The 22,417-nt window shown below is 39.0% G+C and overlaps 1 pseudogene; it reads right to left on the bottom strand.

Moving 5' to 3' along the window:
• Positions 1-21,881: 21,881 nt before the first annotated feature.
• Positions 21,882-22,035, bottom strand: LOC145293452 (U2 spliceosomal RNA; annotated as a pseudogene).
• Between the last annotated feature and the right edge of the window lie 382 nt (positions 22,036-22,417).

The raw sequence follows: 22,417 nt of genomic DNA, 5'->3' as shown, positions 1-22,417 counted from the left end.
CTTATTTCTTTTAAATATCCGTTGAAAAATGTTTAATATACTTTTCTTGAAGAACTATTTCTTTCACATAATTAAACACAATTAAATTTACGGCACGTTTTATCCTTTTTGTCTAAATAGTTTATTTTTACGTTTTGAATGTATTTTCTGGAAATGCTCGTGTCGGTTTTTTCCAGCTGCTTACTGTAAACTGTCGGATGATGTCGACGCGACCTGGGTCAGGTTCTGGATCAGTACCAGGATTTTAACGCAATTACGTCTATAATGTTCACCCTTTTTTATGTATTACTAGCTTGGGTGTCCAGCGTTGCCGAGTGTTTGGAGGTGTGTGTTGAGCCCCCCCCCAAAAAAAAGTGGTAGTATTTAGGCAGGCTCAAACCCATGCCGCGAAAGAGGAAAAGAACGTGAAAAAAAAACGCGATATCTTTGCTGTGGTGCCCATCGCCAAACTGGAAGTGATGAAGGTTAAAAATAAGGCTAGACAATCGAAAAGAGGGGATGACTCTAAAAAATAACGACGAAAAAGCGACCCCTCCCTGTAGTAATGTGCCCAGTTGAAGGTGAAGAAAGTAATATCTTTGGCCGAATTTTCGATATTTGTCCTCCGAAGGGTCGAACTTCACAATGATACCAATCTCGTGAAAATCCGTCGCCTCTGTAGAAAGTTTTAGGCATAAATACATATGTTTAAACAGACAGGTGAGATTTATATTATAGACTAGCTGGGCTACCCGGCGTTGCCCGGGACCGTATAAACAATGAAAAAACAAAAGCAGATATTGAGCATATGTTTTATTCTTAGGGGAGAGGAATCTTTCAGGGTGAGAGAGAGAGAGAAGATAAAGAGTGTGAGAGAGAGGCAGAAGAGAAAGTTGTTCCATCCTCTTTCCCAAATTTGACTACTGTTCACGTTTGAACTCTCATCGTCGAGTTGATCCTCGAGTTGCCTATTGGCCTTGATAAGTGCTAATATAGAGAGAAGAGAAACAGGGTGAGAGAGAGAGAGAAGATAAAGAGTGTGAGAGAGAGGCAGAAGAGAAAGTTGTTCCATCCTCTTTCCCAAATTTGAATACTGTGCACGTTTGAACTCTCATCGTCGAGTTTATCCTCGAGTTGCCTATTGGCCTTGATAAGTGCTAATATAGAGAGAAGAGAAACAGGGGTAGAGAGAGAGAGAAGATAAAGAGTGTGAGAGAGAGGCAGAAGAGAAAGTTGTTCCATCCTCTTTCCCAAATTTGAATACTGTGCACGTTTGAACTCTCATCGTCGAGTTGATCCTCGAGTTGCCTATTGGCCTTGATGTGCTAATATAGAGAGAAGAGAAACAGGGATAGAGAGAGAGAAGATAAAGAGTGTGAGAGAGAGGCAGAAGAGAAAGTTGTTCCATCCTCTTTCCCAAATTTGAATACTGTGCACGTTTGAACTCTCATCGTCGAGTTGATCCTCGAGTTGCCTATTGGCCTTGATAAGTGCTAATATAGAGAGAAGAGAAACAGGGTGAGAGAGAGAGAGAAGATAAAGAGTGTGAGAGAGAGGCAGAAGAGAAAGTTGTTCCATCCTCTTTCCCAAATTTGAATACTGTGCACGTTTGAACTCTCATCGTCGAGTTGATCCTCGAGTTGCCTATTGGCCTTGATAAGTGCTAATATAGAGAGAAGAGAAACAGGGTGAGAGAGAGAGAAGATAAAGAGTGTGAGAGAGAGGCAGAAGAGAAAGTTGTTCCATCCTCTTTCCCAAATTTGAATACTGTGCACGTTTGAACTCTCATCGTCGAGTTAATCCTCGAGTTGCCTATTGGCCTTGATAAGTGCTAATATAGAGAGAAGAGAAACAGGGTGATAGAGAGAGAGAGAGAGAGAGAGAGAGAGAAGATAAAGAGTGTGAGAGAGAGGCAGAAGAGAAAGTTGTTCCATCCTCTTTCCCAAATTTGAATACTGTGCACGTTTGAACTCTCATCGTCGAGTTGATCCTCAAGTTGCCTATTGGCCTTGATAAGTGCTAATATAGAGAGAAGAGAAACAGGGTGAGAGAGAGAAAAGATAAAGAGTGTGAGAGAGAGGCAGAAGAGAAAGTTGTTCCATCCTCTTTCCCAAATTTGAATACTGTGCACGTTTGAACTCTCATCGTCGAGTTGATCCTCGAGTTTCCTATTGGTCTTGATAAGTGCTAATATAGAGAGAAGAGAAACAGGGTGAGAGAGAGAGAGACGATAAAGAGTGTGAGAGAGAGGCAGAAGAGAAAGTTGTTCCATCCTCTTTCCCAAATTTGAATACTGTGCACGTTTGAACTCTCATCGTCGAGTTGATCCTCGAGTTGCCTATTGGCCTTGATAAGTTCTACTATAGACAGAAGAGAAACAGGGTGAGAGAGAAGATAAAGAGTGTGAGAGAGAGGCAGAAGAGAAAGTTGTTCCATCCTCTTTCCCAAATTTGAATACTGTGCACGTTTGAACTCTCATCGTCGAGTTATCCTCGAGTTGCCTATTGGCCTTGATAAGTGCTAATATAGAGAGAAGAGAAACAGTGTGAGAGAGAGAGAGAGAAGACAAAGAGTGTGAGAGAGAGGCTGAAGAGAAAGTTGTTCCATCCTCTTTCCCAAATTTCACTACTGTGCACGTTTTAACTCTTATCGTCGAGTTGATCCTCGAGTTGCCTATTGGCCTTGATAAGTGCTTATATAGAGAGAAGAGAAACAGGGATAGAGAGAGAGAGAAGCAGAAGAGAAAGTTGTTCCATCCTCTTTCCCAAATTTGAATACTGTGCCCGTTTGAACTCTCATCGTCGAGTTGATCCTCGAGTTGCCTATTGGCCTCGATAAGTGCTAATATAGAGAGAATAGAAACAGGGGTACAGATAGAGAGAGAGAGAGAGAGAAGATAAAGAGTGTGAGAGAGAGGCAGTAGAGAAAGATGTTCCATCCTCTTTCCCAAATTTGAATACTATGCACATTTGAACTCTCCCCGTCGAGTTGATCCTCGAGTTGCCTATTGGCCTTGATAAGTGCTAATATAGAGAGAAGAGAAACAGGGGTAGAGAGAAAGAGAAGATAAAGAGTGTGAGAGAGAGGCAGAAGAGGAAGTTGCTCCATCCTCTTTCCCAAATTTGAATACTGTGCACGTTTGAACTCTCATCGTCGAGTTGATCCTCGAGTTGCCTATTGGCCTTGATAAGTACTAATATAGAGAGAAGAGAAACAGGGGGAGAGAGAGAGAAGATAAAGAGTGAGAGAGAGAGGCAGAAGAGAAAGTTGTTCCATCCTCTTTCCCAAATTTGAATACTGTGCACGTTTGAACTCTCATCGTCGAGTTGATCCTCGAGTTGCCTATTGGCCTTGATAAGTTCTAATATAGAGAGAAAACAAACAGGGTGAGAGAGAAAGAAGATAAAGAGTGTGAGAGAGAGGCAGAAGAGAAAGTTGGTCCATCCTCTTTCTCAAAATGTAATACTGTGCACGTTTGATGTCTCATCGTCGAGTTTATCCTCGAGTTGCCTATTGGCCTTGATAAGTGCTAATTCAGAGAGAAGAGAAACAGGGGTAGAGAGAGAGAGAAGATAAAGAGTGTGAGAGAGAGGCAGAAGAGAAAGTTGTTCTATCCTCTTTCCCAAATTTCACTACTGTGCACATTTGAACTCTCATCGTCGAGTTTATCCTCGAGTTGCCTATTGGCCTTGATAAGTGCTAATATAGAGAGAAGAGAAACAGGGGTAGAGAGAGGAGAGAGAAGATAAAGAGTGTGAGAGAAAGGCAGACGAGAAAGTTGTTCCATCCTCTTTCCCAAATTTGAATACTGTGCACGTTTGAACTCTCATCGTCGAGTTATCCTCGAGTTGCCTATTGGCCTTGATAAGTGCTAATATAGAGAGAAGAGAAACAGTGTGAGAGAGAGAGAGAAGACAAAGAGTGTGAGAGAGAGGCGGAAGAGAAAGTTGTTCCATCCTCTTTCCCAAATTTCACTACTGTGCACGTTTTAACTCTTATCGTCGAGTTGATCCTCGAGTTGCCTATTGGCCTTGATAAGTGCTTATATAGAGAGAAGAGAAACAGGGATAGAGAGAGAGAGAAGCAGAAGAGAAAGTTGTTCCATCCTCTTTCCCAAATTTGAATACTGTGCCCGTTTGAACTCTCATCGTCGAGTTGATCCTCGATTTGCCTATTGGCCTCGATAAGTGCTAATATAGAGAGAAGAGAAACAGGGGTAGAGAGAGAGAGAGAGAGAGAGAGAAGATAAAGAGTGTGAGAGAGAGGCAGTAGAGAAAGATGTTCCATCCTCTTTCCCAAATTTGAATACTATGCACATTTGAACTCTCCCCGTCGAGTTGATCCTCGAGTTGCCTATTGGCCTTGATAAGTGCTAATATAAAGAGAAGAGAAACAGGGGTAGAGAGAAAGAGAAGATAAAGAGTGTGAGAGAGAGGCAGAAGAGGAAGTTGCTCCATCCTCTTTCCCAAATTTGAATACTGTGCACGTTTGAACTCTCATCGTCGAGTTGATCCTCGAGTTGCCTATTGGCCTTGATAAGTACTAATATAGAGAGAAGAGAAACAGGGGGGGGGAGAGAGAGAGAAGATAAAGAGTGTGAGAGAGAGGCAGTAGAGAAAGATGTTCCATCCTCTTTCCCAAATTTGAATACTATGCACATTTGAACTCTCCCCGTCGAGTTGATCCTCGAGTTGCCTATTGGCCTTGATAAGTGCTAATATAAAGAGAAGAGAAACAGGGGTAGAGAGAAAGAGAAGATAAAGAGTGTGAGAGAGAGGCAGAAGAGGAAGTTGCTCCATCCTCTTTCCCAAATTTGAATACTGTGCACGTTTGAACTCTCATCGTCGAGTTGATCCTCGAGTTGCCTATTGGCCTTGATAAGTTCTAATATAGAGAGAAAACAAACAGGGTGAGAGAGAAAGAAGATAAAGAGTGTGAGAGAGAGGCAGAAGAGAAAGTTGGTCCATACTCTTTCTCAAAATGTAATACTGTGCACGTTTGATGTCTCATCGTCGAGTTTATCCTCGAGTTGCCTATTGGCCTTGATAAGTGCTAATTCAGAGAGAAGAGAAACAGGGGTAGAGAGAGAGAGAAGATAAAGAGTGTGAGAGAGAGGCAGAAGAGAAAGTTGTTCTATCCTCTTTCCCAAATTTCACTACTGTGCACATTTGAACTCTCATCGTCGAGTTTATCCTCGAGTTGCCTATTGGCCTTGATAAGTGCTAATATAGAGAGAAGAGAAACAGGGGTAGAGAGAGAGAGAGAGAGAGAAGATAAAGAGTGTGAGAGAGAGGCAGAAGAGAAAGTTGTTCCATCCTCTTTCCCAAATTTGAATACTGTGCACATTTGAACTCTCATCGTCGAGTTATCCTCGAGTTGCCTATTGGCCTTGATAAGTGCTAATATAGAGAGAAGAGAAACAGTGTGAGAGAGAGAGAGAAGACAAAGAGTGTGAGAGAGAGGCTGAAGAGAAAGTTGTTCCATCCTCTTTCCCAAATTTCACTACTGTGCACGTTTTAACTCTTATCGTCGAGTTGATCCTCGAGTTGCCTATTGGCCTTGATAAGTGCTTATATAGAGAGAAGAGAAACAGGGATAGAGAGAGAGAGAAGCAGAAGAGAAAGTTGTTCCATCCTCTTTCCCAAATTTGAATACTGTGCCCGTTTGAACTCTCATCGTCGAGTTGATCCTCGAGTTGCCTATTGGCCTCGATAAGTGCTAATATAGAGAGAAGAGAAACAGGGGTAGAGAGAGAGAGAGAGAGAAGATAAAGAGTGTGAGAGAGAGGCAGTAGAGAAAGATGTTCCATCCTCTTTCCCAAATTTGAATACTATGCACATTTGAACTCTCCCCGTCGAGTTGATCCTCGAGTTGCCTATTGGCCTTGATAAGTGCTAATATAGAGAGAAGAGAAACAGGGGTAGAGAGAAAGAGAAGATAAAGAGTGTGAGAGAGAGGCAGAAGAGGAAGTTGCTCCATCCTCTTTCCCAAATTGTAATACTGTGCACGTTTGAACTCTCATCGTCGAGTTGATCCTCGAGTTGCCTATTGGCCTTGATAAGTACTAATATAGAGAGAAGAGAAACAGGGGGAGAGAGAGAGAGAGAAGATAAAGAGTGTGAGAGAGAGGCAGAAGAGAAAGTTGTTCCATCCTCTTTCCCAAATTTGAATACTGTGCACGTTTGACCTCTCATCGTCGAGTTGATCCTCGAGTTGCCTATTGGCCTTGATAAGTTCTAATATAGAGAGAAAACAAACAGGGTGAGAGAGAAAGAAGATAAAGAGTGTGAGAGAGAGGCAGAAGAGAAAGTTGTTCCATCCTCTTTCTCAAAATGTAATACTGTGCACGTTTGATGTCTCATCGTCGAGTTTATCCTCGAGTTGCCTATTGGCCTTGATAAGTGCTAATGTAGAGAGAAGAGAAACAGGGGTAGAGAGAGAGAGAAGATAAAGAGTGTGAGAGAGAGGCAGAAGAGAAAGTTGTTCCATCCTATTTCCGAAATTTCACTTCTGTGCACGTTTGAACTCTCATCGTCGAGTTTATCCTCGAGTTGCCTATTGGCCTTGATAAGTGCTAATATAGAGAGAAGAGAAACAGGAGTAGAGAGAGAGAGAAGATAAAGAGTGTGAGAGAGAGGAAGAAGAGAAAGTTGTTCCATCCTCTTTCCCAAATTTGAATACTGTGCACGTTTGAACTCTCATCGTCGAGTTTATCCTCGAGTTGCCTATTGGCTTTGATAAGTGCTAATACAGAGAGAAGAGAAACAGGGGAAGAGAGAGAGAAGATAAAGAGTGTGAGAGAGAGGCAGAAGAGGAAGTTGCTCCATCCTCTTTCCCAAATTTTAATACTGTGCACGTTTGAACTCTCATCGTCGAGTTGATCCTCGAGTTGCCTATTGGCCTTGATAAGTACTAATATAGAGAGAAGAGAAACAGGGGGGGGAGAGAGAGAGAGAAGATAAAGAGTGTGAGAGAGAGGCAGAAGAGAAAGTTGTTCCATCCTCTTTCCCAAATTTGAATACTGTGCACGTTTGAACTCTCATCGTCGAGTTGATCCTCGAGTTGCCTATTGGCCTTGATAAGTGCTAATATAGATAGAAGGGAAAGAGGGTGAGAGAGAGAGAGAGAGTAGATAAAGAGTGTGAGAGAGAGGCAGAAGAGAAAGTTGGTCCATACTCTTTCTCAAAATGTAATACTGTGCACGTTTGATGTCTCATCGTCGAGTTTATCCTCGAGTTGCCTATTGGCCTTGATAAGTGCTAATTCAGAGAGAAGAGTTGCCTATTGGCCTTGATAAGTGCTAATATAGAGAGAAGAGAAACAGTGTGAGAGAGAGAGAGAAGACAAAGAGTGTGAGAGAGAGGCTGAAGAGAAAGTTGTTCCATCCTCTTTCCCAAATTTCACTACTGTGCACGTTTTAACTCTTATCGTCGAGTTGATCCTCGAGTTGCCTATTGGCCTTGATAAGTGCTTATATAGAGAGAAGAGAAACAGGGATAGAGAGAGAGAGAAGCAGAAGAGAAAGTTGTTCCATCCTCTTTCCCAAATTTGAATACTGTGCCCGTTTGAACTCTCATCGTCGAGTTGATCCTCGATTTGCCTATTGGCCTCGATAAGTGCTAATATAGAGAGAAGAGAAACAGGGGTAGAGAGAGAGAGAGAGAGAGAGAAGATAAAGAGTGTGAGAGAGAGGCAGTAGAGAAAGATGTTCCATCCTCTTTCCCAAATTTGAATACTATGCACATTTGAACTCTCCCCGTCGAGTTGATCCTCGAGTTGCCTATTGGCCTTGATAAGTGCTAATATAGAGAGAAGAGAAACAGGGGTAGAGAGAAAGAGAAGATAAAGAGTGTGAGAGAGAGGCAGAAGAGGAAGTTGCTCCATCCTCTTTCCCAAATTTGAATACTTTGCACGTTTGAACTCTCATCGTCGAGTTGATCCTCGAGTTGCCTATTGGCCTTGATAAGTACTAATATAGAGAGAAGAGAAACAGGAGGGGGGGAGAGAGAGAGAGAAGATAAAGAGTGTGAGAGAGAGGCAGAAGAGAAAGTTGTTCCATCCTCTTTCCCAAATTTGAATACTGTGCACGTTTGAACTCTCATCGTCGAGTTGATCCTCGAGTTTCCTATTGGCCTTGATAAGTTCTAATATAGAGAGAAAACAAACAGGGTGAGAGAGAAAGAAGATAAAGAGTGTGAGAGAGAGGCAGAAGAGAAAGTTGTTCCATCCTCTTTCTCAAAATGTAATACTGTGCACGTTTGATGTCTCATCGTCGAGTTTATCCTCGAGTTGCCTATTGGCCTTGATAAGTGCTAATTCAGAGAGAAGAGAAACAGGGGTAGAGAGAGAGAGAAGATAAAGAGTGTGAGAGAGAGGCAGAAGAGAAAGTTGTTCTATCCTCTTTCCAAAATTTCACTACTGTGCACATTTGAACTCTTATCGTGGAGTTTATCCTCGAGTTGCCTATTGGCCTTGATAAGTGCTAATATAGAGAGAAGAGAAACAGGGGTAGAGAGAGAGAGAGAGAAGATAAAGAGTGTGAGAGAGAGGCAGAAGAGAAAGTTGTTCCATCCTCTTTCCCAAATTTGAATAGTGTACACATTTGAACTCTCATCGTCGAGTTTATCCTCGAGTTGCCTATTGGCTTTGATAAGTGCTAATACAGAGAGAAGAGAAACAGGGGAAGAGAGAGAGAAGATAAAGAGTGTGAGAGAGAGGCAGAAGAGAAAGTTGTTCCATCCTCTTTCCCAAATTTCACTACTGTGCACATTTGAACTCTCATCGTCGAGTTGATCCTCGAGTTGCCTATTGGCCTTGATAAGTGCTAATATAGAGAGAAGAGAAACAGGGGTAGAGAGAGAGAAGATAAAGAGTGTGAGAGAGGCAGAAGAGAAAGTTTTTCTATCCTCTTTCCCAAATTTGAATTCTGTGCACATTTGAACTATCATCGTCGAGTTTATCCTCGAGTTGCCTATTGGCCTTGATAAGTGCTAATGTAGAGAGAAGAGAAACAGGGGTAGAGAGAGAGAGAGAAGATAAAGAGTGTGAGAGAGAGGCAGAAGAGAAAGTTGTTCTATCCTCTTTCCCAAATTTGAATACTGTGCACGTTTGAACTCTCATCGTCGAGTTGATCCTCGAGTTGCCTATTGGCCTTGATAAGTGCTAATATAGAGAGAAGAGAAACAGGGGTAGAGAGAGAGAGAGAAGATAAAAAGTGTGAGAGAGCGGCAGAAGAGAAAGTTGTTCTATCCTCTTTCCCAAATTTGAATACTGTGTACGTTTGAACTCTCATCGTCGAGTTTATCCTTGAATTGCCTATTGGCCTTGATAAGTGCTAATATAGAGAGAAGAGAAACAGGGGTAGAGAGAGAGAGAAGATAAAGAGTGTGAGAGAGAGGCAGAAGAGAAAGTTGTTCTATCCTCTTTCTCAAATTTGAATACTGTGCACATTTGAACTCTCATCGTCGAGTTTATCCTCGAGTTGCCTATTGGCCTTGATAAGTGCTAATATAGAGAGAAGAGAAACAGGGATAGAGAGAGAGAAGATAAAGAGTGTGAGAGAGAGGCAGAGGAGAAAGTTGTTCCATCCTCTTTCCCAAATTTCACTAATGTGCACGTTTGAACTCTCATCCTCGAGTTGCCTATTGGCCTTGATAAGTGCTAATATAGATAGAAGGGAAAGAGGGTGAGAGAGAGAGAGTAGATAAAGAGGGTGAGAGAGAGAAAGAGAAGAGAAAGAGGTCTAGAGAGAGAGAGAGAGAGAGAGAGAAGAGAGTGAGAGAGAGAGAGAAATATGCTGATAGAGAGAGAGTTAGGAAAGAGGACACAAGCGGTTCTAATAAAATGTGCATCTATAGGAGATAATGCCTGGGAATGGGTGCACTGTTTTTGTTGGTTTTGAAGCTGCCTCTTCCCCCCCACAGTTTAACAGTGGTATGACGTCAAGAGAAAGAGGGTGAGAGAGAGAGACAGAGAAAAAAGAGAAAGACGGTGTTGGTTTTGAAGCTGCCTCTACTCCTCCCCCCTTCCAGTTTAAGAGGTATGAGGTCACGTGGTAATATAGAAAATGGCTAATTATTTTATAACATAAATATTACGATATTTTTCTTATCGGCTAATATTTTTAAAGCTGAATTTTTTTTATTCCTGTACATTTTTTCCTGACATTTTTCGTTAAAACTCTTGTTTGCAAAAGTATCGGTGAAAAAAGTTGTTATTTACAATTGTTCGCCATTAGTGGATGTTGACGTCACGTCACGTGACATGACTAAGCGTTTTTTTTTTTACGTATGAATAACATTTTTGGTTTTAATTATAAAGTCTACACTTAATTTTATAGAAAATAATGTGTATATAATAGAAAAAAAAATTTACTGGTTTTGTTGGATTCAAGTGGATCCCCCCTCCAGTTTAAGAGATAGGAGGTCACGTGGTAATATACAAAATGGCTAGCGTAAATATAACGATCGGTTTTATTATCGACGACTATTTTGAAAGCTGAATTTTTTTATTCCTGTACATTTTTCCTGACATTTTTTGTTAAAACTCTTGTATAAATACTATTTTTAACCAGTCAATCACGTTGGAGACATTGTCATGAAGTTTAATAATATATAGAACAAAGGAGAAGAGAAATTACAAAAGTATCGGTAAAAAAAGTTGTTATTTACATTTGTTCGCCATTACTGGATGTTGACGTCACGTCACGTGACATGACTCAGCGTTTTTGGATCATTCAAGAATTACGTAATAACAACATTAAAATGACAGGTTTTATGGGGGCCCCCCTGGGAGAAAAACGATCAGTTCACCCCCTTCTTCTGGTCCGTTTGACGTGAAATTTCGATAGTTGTCATTCGGGTCATGGGGCTTCGATATGATACCAAATGTATCAAGTCTGGTTCCGTCTTTCAAAAGTTTTAGCGTTACAAACAAACATACATACACACAGACGTTTCGCTTTTATATATATAGATGTTGTAGCATGTCCGTCTTACCTTTGTATGTGGTAGAAAATGTGTCCCAAAATTCACGATGTAAGGCAATTAGTATAGGAATGATTCCTCTATATACGAATATATATATATATATATATATATATATATATATATATATATATATATATGCATATATCGAACTTTATATATAGATCGAGATATGTGGTGCAACAGGACGCATTCCCTGGTAACACTAGGCGTCCCACTTGTAGAAAATTATTAATGATATAAAAAATTAAAAACGAACAAACAAATAAACAAAGAACATTTGAAAATGAGCTTTTTTAGATGGCGTTTCGATATTCCCATTTATTTGCCTCCCTAGGACTTAAAGTCGGTTTATTACCGCGAGGAAAAAACGGGCTCTCTGTATTAGGCCAAAAATTAAAATTGCCTCAACATATAGAAGGATTTCTCTTCGACTAACTGAGGACAGTAAAAACATAAAGTGTGGTATCAGAACTGATATTACACTTTGATATTAGCCTAAAAGTCAAAGTCTTTTTTGTGCCATTTCGCGCGTGAGCCTAGTTGTTTTTTGATTCGCAGTTCGCATCCTGGGCATTGAGCCAATGTCAACTACTCACCGGTCGACTAAAGAGCGCTTCGGCTGTAACAAGAGTGACGATTCGAGAAAAAAAAAAAAAAGAAAAAGAAAATAAGGCAAGAAAATAAATAAAAATGAAGCTATTCGATCACGTTGATGACAGTCGAGCACTCACACACACACACACACGCATGCATATATATATATATATATATATATATATATATATATATATATATATATTCTCCTTCTCTCTCTCTCTTTTGATCTCTGTAACCATGGAAAACAAAAACAACAACGTTGCCGTTTTGTCAAAGTGTTCAACTAAAGATGCTAATTAAGGACTTGCCTTCGCCACCACACCCCTCTTTTCCATTCTCCACCGAAACTGCTAATTCATTTTCTTTCTCCTTTCTTTATCTTTGTGTTTTTAATAAGTTGGCCATCCATACTTGATTGGCAAGAGGCTGCTTTTTCCGCTTTGAAGTGTTCATTAATCCACAAGGAAAAAAAAAAGAAGAAAATGACGATAAAAAGGAATTTTTATTATCCAACCAAAGTGAAAAGGTTCCTTCCAAACAAGTTTTATTTAGCGATTATCGTTGATCCCATGTATAATCTAATATTAAAGCATTACAGATTATCAGATGTAAACGTATTTATGCCGATTAACACAGAAACAAGCGTATTTATTATGTTGTCCTATGTTCTGCTGCGCTTCTAAGCATGATGAATACTCACGTTGTCGCTAACGAAGAAACAACCAGGGCGCAGTTTTATGAAAATAAAAGAAATAAAACCAAGATTGTTAGTAAAATAATAACAATGTTTGTAGAATGGTTGAGTTTCACTCACTTTATTTAAGCGCTGCCTTAAGGAGAAGTGCTTTCCGACTCCCTGGAAGACCTCATCAGTTTGCCCTGTATTTAAGAATTCAGATGATAAGTCATCTCCCTCTCTACAGACCAATAAGTCTCCTGTGTGTTATGAGTAAGTTGCTGGAATCAATATTAAATAGAGAAATAGTCAACCACCTCAGCAGGAATAACCTTCTTAGTGACACACAATATGGTTTCCGCTCTGCAAGATCTACCGCAGATGTGCTGACGGTTATATCCCACAGGATTAGTGAATCTCTTGACAAAGGCTTCCTTTCTAGGGCAATTGCTCTTGACATATCAAAGGCCTTCGACAAGATATGGCATAAGGGTCTACTTCACAAGATTTCCAGCTACGGTATAACTGAGAAATGTTTTCTCAATCATTAAATCATTTCTCTCTGATAGGCTCATAAGAGTAGTGGTAGATGGACAAAAATCGGAGACCTGCAATATAAATGCTGGAGTCCCTCAGGGGTCAATCCTGGGCCCAACTCTCTTCCTGATCTACATCAATGATCTCCCTAAACACATACTTCATTCGTTGACATCTATGCTGATGACACGACCATCTAGGCAACACATCAAAGGCTGTAAATGACAAAGTTCTCTCTGATTCTCTCTCCTCTGATCTCGAGCGCATGGTTCAGTGGGGGAAGATGTGGCTGGTTACCTTTAATGCATCTAAAACCAAACTCCTATCCTTACATCACCAACGCTCTGATCCCCATCTAGCATTAATTGTGATGGATGGCTCTCGTCTGGGTGAGGCCCCGTGTTTTGATAAGCTTCTGGGTTTGACCTTTACTCCTGATCTGAAATGGAACACGTACATCAAGTCTGTTGCCAAGGTCGCTGGAAAGATGGTAGGATCCTTCTACTGCCCCAGAAGATATCTCACTACTGATGCAATTCTCTATCTATATAAAAGCCAAGTACGTCCAAGGATGGAATACTGTTGCCATATCTGGGCAGGAGCTGCTAAAAATAGCCTATCCTGCCTTGACAGAGTACAAAATAGACTTCGTGGCTTAGTGGGGGAATGCCCTTTTCTCTACCCTGCAACTTCTCTCCCACAGAAGAGACGTTGCGAGCCTATCCTTGTTTTATCGTTATTTCCATGGCAGGTGCTCGTCTGAACTCCAATCTCTGCCCCCCCTCGCCAATCTTTCACGATAAACACCCGTCTAGCTGAATCCACTGTGAAAAAGTTCCCCCACTCTATATCTGTTCCTAAATCAAAACGCGGATTCCATGAACAAGGCTTCTTTCTTAGGACTGCACGCCTGTGGAACTCTGTTCCGTCTGCCTGCTTCCCACCGGGCTACAACTTGGATGTGTTCAAGTCCAACGTTAACAAATTCCTAATGAACCGCCCCCTTAAGTAAACACTTCATCACATCTCCACACTAACGTAATGTACTTGCAATAACCCTTATCCCTGAGTGGCTTCCTGGCCTTGATAAGTGGTGATCACTGTGTAAAAACAAAAAAAACAAAAAAAAACCAACAAGAAAACAAATAGCGTGCACAAAGTCGGAAGGAATTGAGAAGCGGAAAACAAAATCGTCACATGACATGATGTCAACTAGAATATATACATATATCAGGCTGACAAAATATTCTTGTGGTTTTTAACTATTAACTTAAGATGAACATATCTCGGCCCAAACAAAAATTTATTGATCAGAATAAACACCATCAGAATCAACACACGTTTGCCTCTGATGAGAAGAATTTGCCTTTTTAAAAATCCGTGGATTAAGGAGCACCTAGCTACCAGCTTTGAAGTATTCTGCCCATTAATAAAAGCTTTTTGTAAATGTCTACTTTACATCTCTGTTCTTATATATATATATATATATATATATATATATATATATATATATATATATATATATATATATATAGTCTTTGAAGTTTTTAACCTTTAAAACTATACAAAAAATATTTTTTATCATTCGTTAGAAAACCATCTAGTCAGTAAGTCATTTAATCACCTGCAATCACTGCATCAACTCGCTCTCAAAGTTACTATAATACCAATAATTTATTTTTCAAGGGATCATCAGTTGTTTACCATGAAACACTGTTTCGGGGATTTAAAAACAAAACAGTATATTACATCATAGCTCCCCAGCAGTGTTGATCAAACACCAGCACCCTTAATCTTAGGAAGAAGACATGTTACAAACATTTGATCCAATTTCCTGTTCTTAATTGCAATTACTAACCTTTTCATAGTATAAAAATGAATTTCTTACCTGTGCGATTCATCAATTTCCACATTTAAAATGGATTATATTTATTTGCTGTCCACTCAGCAAAATGTGGCACAAGGCCGGAAAGTGGTAACCCAGCAGGCTCCCCTAAAGGAGGGGCACTCCTGCAATTTTAAAAATTGCCTGAGTAACCCCGTCGGCATTCCCCGGTCGGGGCGCCTCAGGCAGCAAGCAATAAACTTGCCCCACCGGAAAGCCCAGTGGCAAGGCCTGGGAGGGTGGACCTCCTAGGTATTACCCAGGCGGTGTACCTCAGTCCAACAGGTGCTGGGCCGGTCTCCGGCCCTTCACCTGTTGAGCTGAGTGTCAAGTGACGGATCCTTGACTGGTACTATCCATTTAAAATGGATTATATTTATTTGCTGTCCACTCAGCAAAATGTGGCACAAGGCCGGAAAGTGGTAACCTAGCAGGCTCCCCTAAAGGAGGGGCACTCCTGCAATTTTAAAAATTGCCTGAGTAACCCCGTCGGCATTCCCCGGTCGGGGCGCCTCAGGCAGCAAGCAATAAACTTGCCCCACCGGAAAGCCCAGTGGCAAGGCCTGGGAGGGTGGACCTCCTAGGTACTACCCAGGCGGTGTACCTCAGTCCAACAGGTGCTGGGCCGGTCTCCGGCCCCTCACCTGTTGAGCTGAGTGTCAAGTGACGGATCCTTGACTGGTACTATCCATTTAAAATGGATTATATTTATTTGCTGTCCACTCAGCAAAATGTGGCACAAGGCCGGAAAGTGGTAACCTAGCAGGCTCCCCTAAAGGAGGGGCACTCCTGCAATTTTAAAAATTGCCTGAGTAACCCCGTCGGCATTCCCCGGTCGGGGCGCCTCAGGCAACAAGCAATAAACTTGCCCCACCGGAAAGCCCGGTGGCAAGGCCTGGGAGGGTGGACCTCCTAGGTACTACCCAGGCGGTGTACCTCAGTCCAACAGGTGCTGGGCCGGTCTCCGGCCCCTCACCTGTTGGGCTGATTGTCAAGTGACGGATCCTTGACTGGTACTATCCATCTCAAATGGATAGTACCAGTCAAGGATCCGTCACTTGACACTCAGCTGAACAGGTGAGGGGCCGGAGACCGGCCCAGCCCCTGTTGGACTGAGGTACACCGCCTGGGTAATACCTAGGAGGTCCACCCTCCCAGGCCTTGCCACCGGGCTTTCCGGTGGGGCAAGTTTATTGCTTGTTGCCTGAGGCGCCCCGACCGGGGAATGCCGACGGGGTTACTCAGGCAATTTTTAAAATTGCAGGAGTGCCCCTCCTTTAGGGGAGCCTGCTGGGTTACCACTTTCCGGCCTTGTGCCACATTTTGCTGAGTGGACAGCAAATAAATATAATCCATTTGAAATGGATATATTTTTTAATTTATCAGTCTTGTATTTATAAGATTTGGATTAATCAATTTAACTACTTATCACCCCCACTATGATTAGTATTTAGTATATTCACATTCTTATTTATTTAAAATTAAATATATAAAGATTAAAAATATTTTTACATATATACATTTTTTTAATATAAATTTATTATATGTAATTATAAATACATTTTATACATTGCTAATATAGTTTTGGATTTCCTTTATTAATATAGTCTGGTTAATCTTAAACGATTCAAAAGCATCAGGATAACGAACAAATGCTTTATTTAACTGTTTAAATATTTTATTTTTATCCCCACCTTGTTTTATCATCATTATTATTAAGTTAGAGACTGGTAATATAAAATCTGTTAATTTTAAAGTAACGCGAGCTATTCTCAAAAACTCTGACATAATGGTTCCATAAAAAATAAAAACAGGGCAGGTGCTATCTTTATGCGGCATAGTACTATTTTAAAGTGGAAAGCGTTTCTTTTATCAAATATTTTATAAAGAAAAATCCCATCCTCAATTTTTTTTTGTATCTAAATTCAGAAATGTAGCCTGTTGTCCTCTATGTTCACAATTCAATTTTAATTCGTTTGGATATATAAGATGTTTATTTTTTTCGAATTCATCATTATCGTTTATACATATAAGGCCATCTATAAATCTCCTACACCCATGAAAGTTATGTTTTAGATATATCTGTTTTTAATAGTGATGACATATATATATATATATATATATATATATATATATATATATATATATATATATATATATATATATATACACTCGAGTCTATGTAAATACAAATTTGCCCAAAATGGTGCAGGATCCAATCCCATTGGCATACCTATCGTTTGGAGTAATATTTTATTTCCTATTTGAAAAAAGCATTCTTTAATAAGATGACTTACAAGTATTTTTAAAATACCTTTAGAAACACTCGTTTTGCTATTTTTATTTTTACACCAGAAAGCTTTAGAGTTTGAAAAGTCTATATATTTACCTTTTCCACCTTCAAAAGCTAAATCTACAGTATCATTTAATTCTTTTATAAGTTTTTCGTGCGGAATTTTAGTATATAACATACTAAAATCATAAGTAGCTATAGATTTTGCTTTTATTCTGGAATGTATTTTATCTAATTTTTCTTTCACTGGTTGGGAATTATTTACTACCCAAAATAGATTTATATTACTATAGAATTTACTTTTCAGGTGAAAATCATTTATTTGATTTATAATTAATTTTAATATTTTAGATATAGCTTTACTTAAAGGTTTAGTGATGCACGTCTTTGAACCTACAATAAATCTAGCACTAACTGGATTTTTATGCATTTTAGGTATCCAATACATACATGGAAGATTTTTGTGTTTGTCTTCTAACTTTAATCCTACTTTTTCACTAATAATACTATTATTCAGAATAAAGCTATCTAAATTACTATTACTTTATAAGTATCCGAAACGTTACCTATAAGTCCTATTTCTATCAATAAACGTTGTATATAATATTTTTTACATATAAAAGCTATATTGTTTGCCGCTTTATCAATCAAAAGTATTACAAACTTGTCTTGAAGTATTTTAAGTTCCTCCAGTATTTCTGAATTTTTTTAAAAGAGGATTGGTTTTTCTAGGGTGTTTAAATTTTTTTATATGTTTAACCTTTTCATTTACGCATTCAAGTACACTATTTTTCCATGCATCAAACGTAGACTATGCTAATTTATATTTCTTTAACATAGACATAATAAAACCTTCTAGTGCTTTAGTTACTTCTTTAACGCATTAAGTGTGATTTAGGCATTTAGGCACTCTATAATTCGGACCCTTACTAAGTAGTTTTCTTAATTTAGGATTATTTACTATCTTTAAATCTCCTGTAATTACATGTTTTATCTCATTATTACAGAAAGGAGAGGAATTACATTCTGGAATATTTATAGTATTATCATTTATATTTATATGTTCTGCCGTTTTCTTATAATTAAAAATCTTATTGCGTATTGTTGGCCCTAGTTTATATGTAACTATTGGTTTTTGATCTTTTGTCTGACATTCATTTGGTAGTAATTGTATAGTTTTTTGTTTATGAAATATTTTAGGTAAATTTACATCATCAAAACCTTTATTTTCATACAAAACTACACAAACATTTTTAGTTTTTTTTTTATACCGTCCACTGGTGGCTTATATAATTTAGTGTCGATTATATCCAGAATATAGTAATACCATTGAATGAAATAGTCCTTCCTATATATCGTATCCGGTTGTAATAATATTTTCGATGCTATTTCCTTCAAAACTTTCTTTTTTGTTTGATTAAGCAACTTTCTTATATAATTAAATGACTCAAAAATTTGATTAATAATAATATCTTTAATTTTACTAAAAAAAATCCTCGCATGAAATAACTGATTCTCTATTATTTCTATTAACATGAGTTCTATCTCTAATACCATAGCGAGACAAAGCTGGATATAATCTACCTATAATTTCAGAATCTTGTAGGTTATTTTTTTAAAACTTTAATATTCAACCCATATGGGTAAATTACTCGCATTTTTTAAAATTATGTCGTCTTCCTTATCCTGACGTATCCTTAGGATATCGTTATTTACATTACCTAAACTATTATATCCATTACTTTAAAATTTTTCAATTATTTATACGGAAAAAGACGACTGATTACAGGTTTCTTTAAAAGGTTTAACAACATGAATACATCCCTTAGTGCTAGTCCTATACAAATTCATGCGCTTATTTAGAGGCATTACAGTTTCCCCTACGTATTGTCAGTTACAGTTTTTACAGGACAACAGGTAGACCAAATTTTGGGACCTACATGAGAAATCTTCTTTAGAATGATTTATAACAGAATAAATTTTATTAGTCACATTTGACTTATATTCTTTCGATGTTATAAGAATATTACAAGTTTTACATAAGGGTGCTCCACAAGGACCAACCTTAAAATTATTTTCGGCCGAAAAAGTCCCATTTGCCACTTCAAAAGAAGGAGTTCCTACTTTTATATTATTAATGACAACGGCTTGACACTGTCGAGATATCTCCGACCTCCTTGGGTGGCAAGCCCTAGGGGAACTCACTAGTTCTGAGGACTGCCCAAACCTAGCTCGCAATCTAGTTTTAGTGACCATATTTAAAAGTTATTTGATAATTATTTTTGTATTTTATCAGAAAAAAAACTTTAGTACCTTGTATATTTTGTAGTTTAGTTGTTTGATTAAATCCAATATGGCGTAATCGAAAAGTATAAAGGTAACTGCAGCTTCTCAGTCGAACACTTTCCATGAAAATAACGATACATCAGAGACAAACTCGCAACATCTTTTCTGTGAGATAGAGGTTGCAGGGAAGAGAAAAGGACATCTCCTACGAGGTTACGAAGTCTATTTTGAACTCTATCAAGGCAGGACAAGTCCTTTCTAGCAGCTCCTACTCAGATGTGGCAACAGTATTCCATCCTTGGACGTACCTGGCTCTTATAGAGATAGAGAATGTCATCAGCAGTGAGATATCTACTGGATCGATAGAAAGATCCCACCATTTTTCCAGCGGCCTTGGCAACAGATTTGATGTACGTGTTCCATTTAAGATCAGGAGTAACGGTCAAGCCAAGAAGCTTGTCAAAACTTGAGGCCTCCTGAAGACGAGAGCCATTCATTTTAATTGATGCCAGATGTGGATCAGAGTGTTGATGATGTAAAGAGAGAAGCTTGGTTTTAGATGCATTAAAAGTAACCAACCACTCCTTTCCCCTATTGTACCACGTGCTCAAGATCAGAGGAGAGAGAATCGGAGAGAACTTTCGTTGTCGTTTACTGTCTTAGATGTGCTACCAAAAATGGTAGTGTCATCAGCATAAATGTCTACAAATGATGTAAGGATGTGATTTGGAAGATCATTAATGTAGATCAGGAATAGAGTTGGGCCCAGGATGGACCCCTGAGGGACTCCAGCATTAATACTGTGAGATTCTGATTTTTGCCCCTCAACTACTACCCTTATTAACCTATCAGAAAGAAATGATTTACTAATTGAGAAGACATTTCCAGCTATACCATAGATAGAGATCTTCTGAAGTAAACCATTATGCCATACCCTATCAAAGGCATTAGCTATGTCAAGAGCAATTGCCCTAGAAAGGTATCCTCCGTCGAGAGATTTGCTAATCCTATGAGATATAACTGTAAGCACATCTGCTGCAGATCTAGCAGAACGGAAACCATATTGAGTGTCACTAAGAAGATTATTTTTGTTTAGATGGCTGATTACTTCTGCATTTAACTCATACTAGTAGCAGATGCACCAGCCCAAATATGACAACAATACTCCATACATGGGCGAATGGTGACCTTATAGAGGTACAGGATACTTTCAGGCGTTAGTAGTTTTCTAGCACGGTAGAGAGAGCCTAGCTTTTTTGTAGCGGTTCTAGCAATGCTCTCAATGTAATTTTTCCAACTCATGTTTCCTGTGAACGTTAGGCCAGGGAGTTTAAAAGATGCACTTTCAGATAAAGAGTCTTTGGTCATTGCTATTGGTGGTAGAGAAGGTTTCCTGTCGTTATTGAAGGAAACAAGTTTAGTCTTGGCAGCATTGAATGTGACCATTCATTTTTGTCCCCATTCCACTACAGATTGGAGCTCGCCCTCCAGTGTTTCTGCCATTTCTTTAGGTGTGTGTTCATTTGTTTTCTTGTCGTGTCTGTTATAGAGCGAGATGTCATCAGCATATATACCCATCTCACAGACAATTTTGTCAGGGAGGTCATTTATGAATATCAGGAATAATAGAGGTCGAAGAATAGACCCTTGAGGCACCTCCGCATTTATATCATAATTTTTAGATGTACAACCATCGAGGACAGCCTGAATTTTTCTCTTCTCAAAGAAGGATTTAATTATGTTAAGTATTCTTCCAGTGATACCGTATGATCTGATTTTCATGAGAAGACCTTCATGCTATACCCTGTCAAAAGCCTTAGATATATCTAGACCTACCGCTCTACCCTCCCCTGCTTTGTCAAGTGAATGGTATATATGCTCAGAGATTGCAATTAGAATGTCTGCCGAAATCCATATTGTTTGTCAGTCAGAAGTTTAGCATCTGTAAGGTGATGGACTAGAGCTTGGTTAAGTATGGACTCAAACATTTTGGCTAAAAGTGGGAGGAGGCTAATGGGGCGGTAATTTACTGGGTCAATTCTTTCGTCAGAATTCTTGAAAACTGGTACAACAGAATGTCGGTACAATAAAAAATGGATATAAACAATATAAGACTTATCTTTTGTAAAACAAATAGATTTTGTTAACAAACTACACAGAGGAGAAAATTAACAGTTATGTATCTGGAGATAATGTTGCTTACAGGCCTCCGTACTGTTTTTGGAAAAAAGGCACAAAATTGATCAACACCCTTTATCATTTTAATTAATCAAATCCAAACGAATATTTTTTTCGTCATTTTTGCTTTTGTAATTTTCATTATCTTAAGAGTCATATATTCTTTTATATGAATGTATTTTTGATTATTGGAAACCTGTTATAAACAAGGCCGATAGACATTAGTCGCGTGCTCTCGTGTAATGAATGAATGCGTGAATGTAGCGTTGACATGAAATTCTTAAAGATAAACTAAAATGACCGAAAAATGGGCGGAAATGACTTAAATAAATAAAAAGTAAATGACTTAGAATAACTTTAATGAACTTAAGGATGAATTGAATGACCTTAAGAATGACTTGAATGATTAAAAAATAACTGGAATCCTTCAAAAACAACTTGAATGATCTGGAGAATGACTTGAATGGCTTTGAGACTGACTGGTTGTAAAGTGAATGATCATTCTACACTAAATTAATACAGAAAAGTGATCCCCCACTTTATATCACAATAAGTACAACATGTAGTAAGAACAGATACTACACTTTGATCTTGGCCAAAAGGCCAAGAAAAGGATATTTATTTGCTCTCCCACCGAGCAAATTAGGCCCAATGCCGATTTTTAATGTGAAGAGTGAAGGGGAAATGGGGACCAACTCCCCAGGGAGTAGACGGAGGTGGATAGTGATAATTGGTATGATGGGTTGGTATTTATTTGCTCTCTCACCGAGCAAATTAGGCACAAGGCCGATTTTTAATGTGAGGAGTGAAGGGGAAATGGGGACCAACTCCCCGGGGAGTAGGGGAGCTGGATAGTGACAATTGGTATGAATGGTTTCCTCTACATTGACCAAGGTCTTATATGTGGGGTCGCCCCCACATATGATATTTGGTTGCAGTATCTGCCGGAACAGATACTACACTTTGATATTGGCAAAAAAGCCAAGAGGATATTTATT

Source organism: Euprymna scolopes, chromosome 14 (assembly GCF_053919585.1).
Source record: "Euprymna scolopes isolate OS-2025 chromosome 14, ASM5391958v1, whole genome shotgun sequence".
In the NCBI taxonomy this organism is placed as follows: domain Eukaryota; kingdom Metazoa; phylum Mollusca; class Cephalopoda; order Sepiida; family Sepiolidae; genus Euprymna; species Euprymna scolopes.
This window is presented reverse-complemented; position numbering and strand designations above follow the sequence as displayed.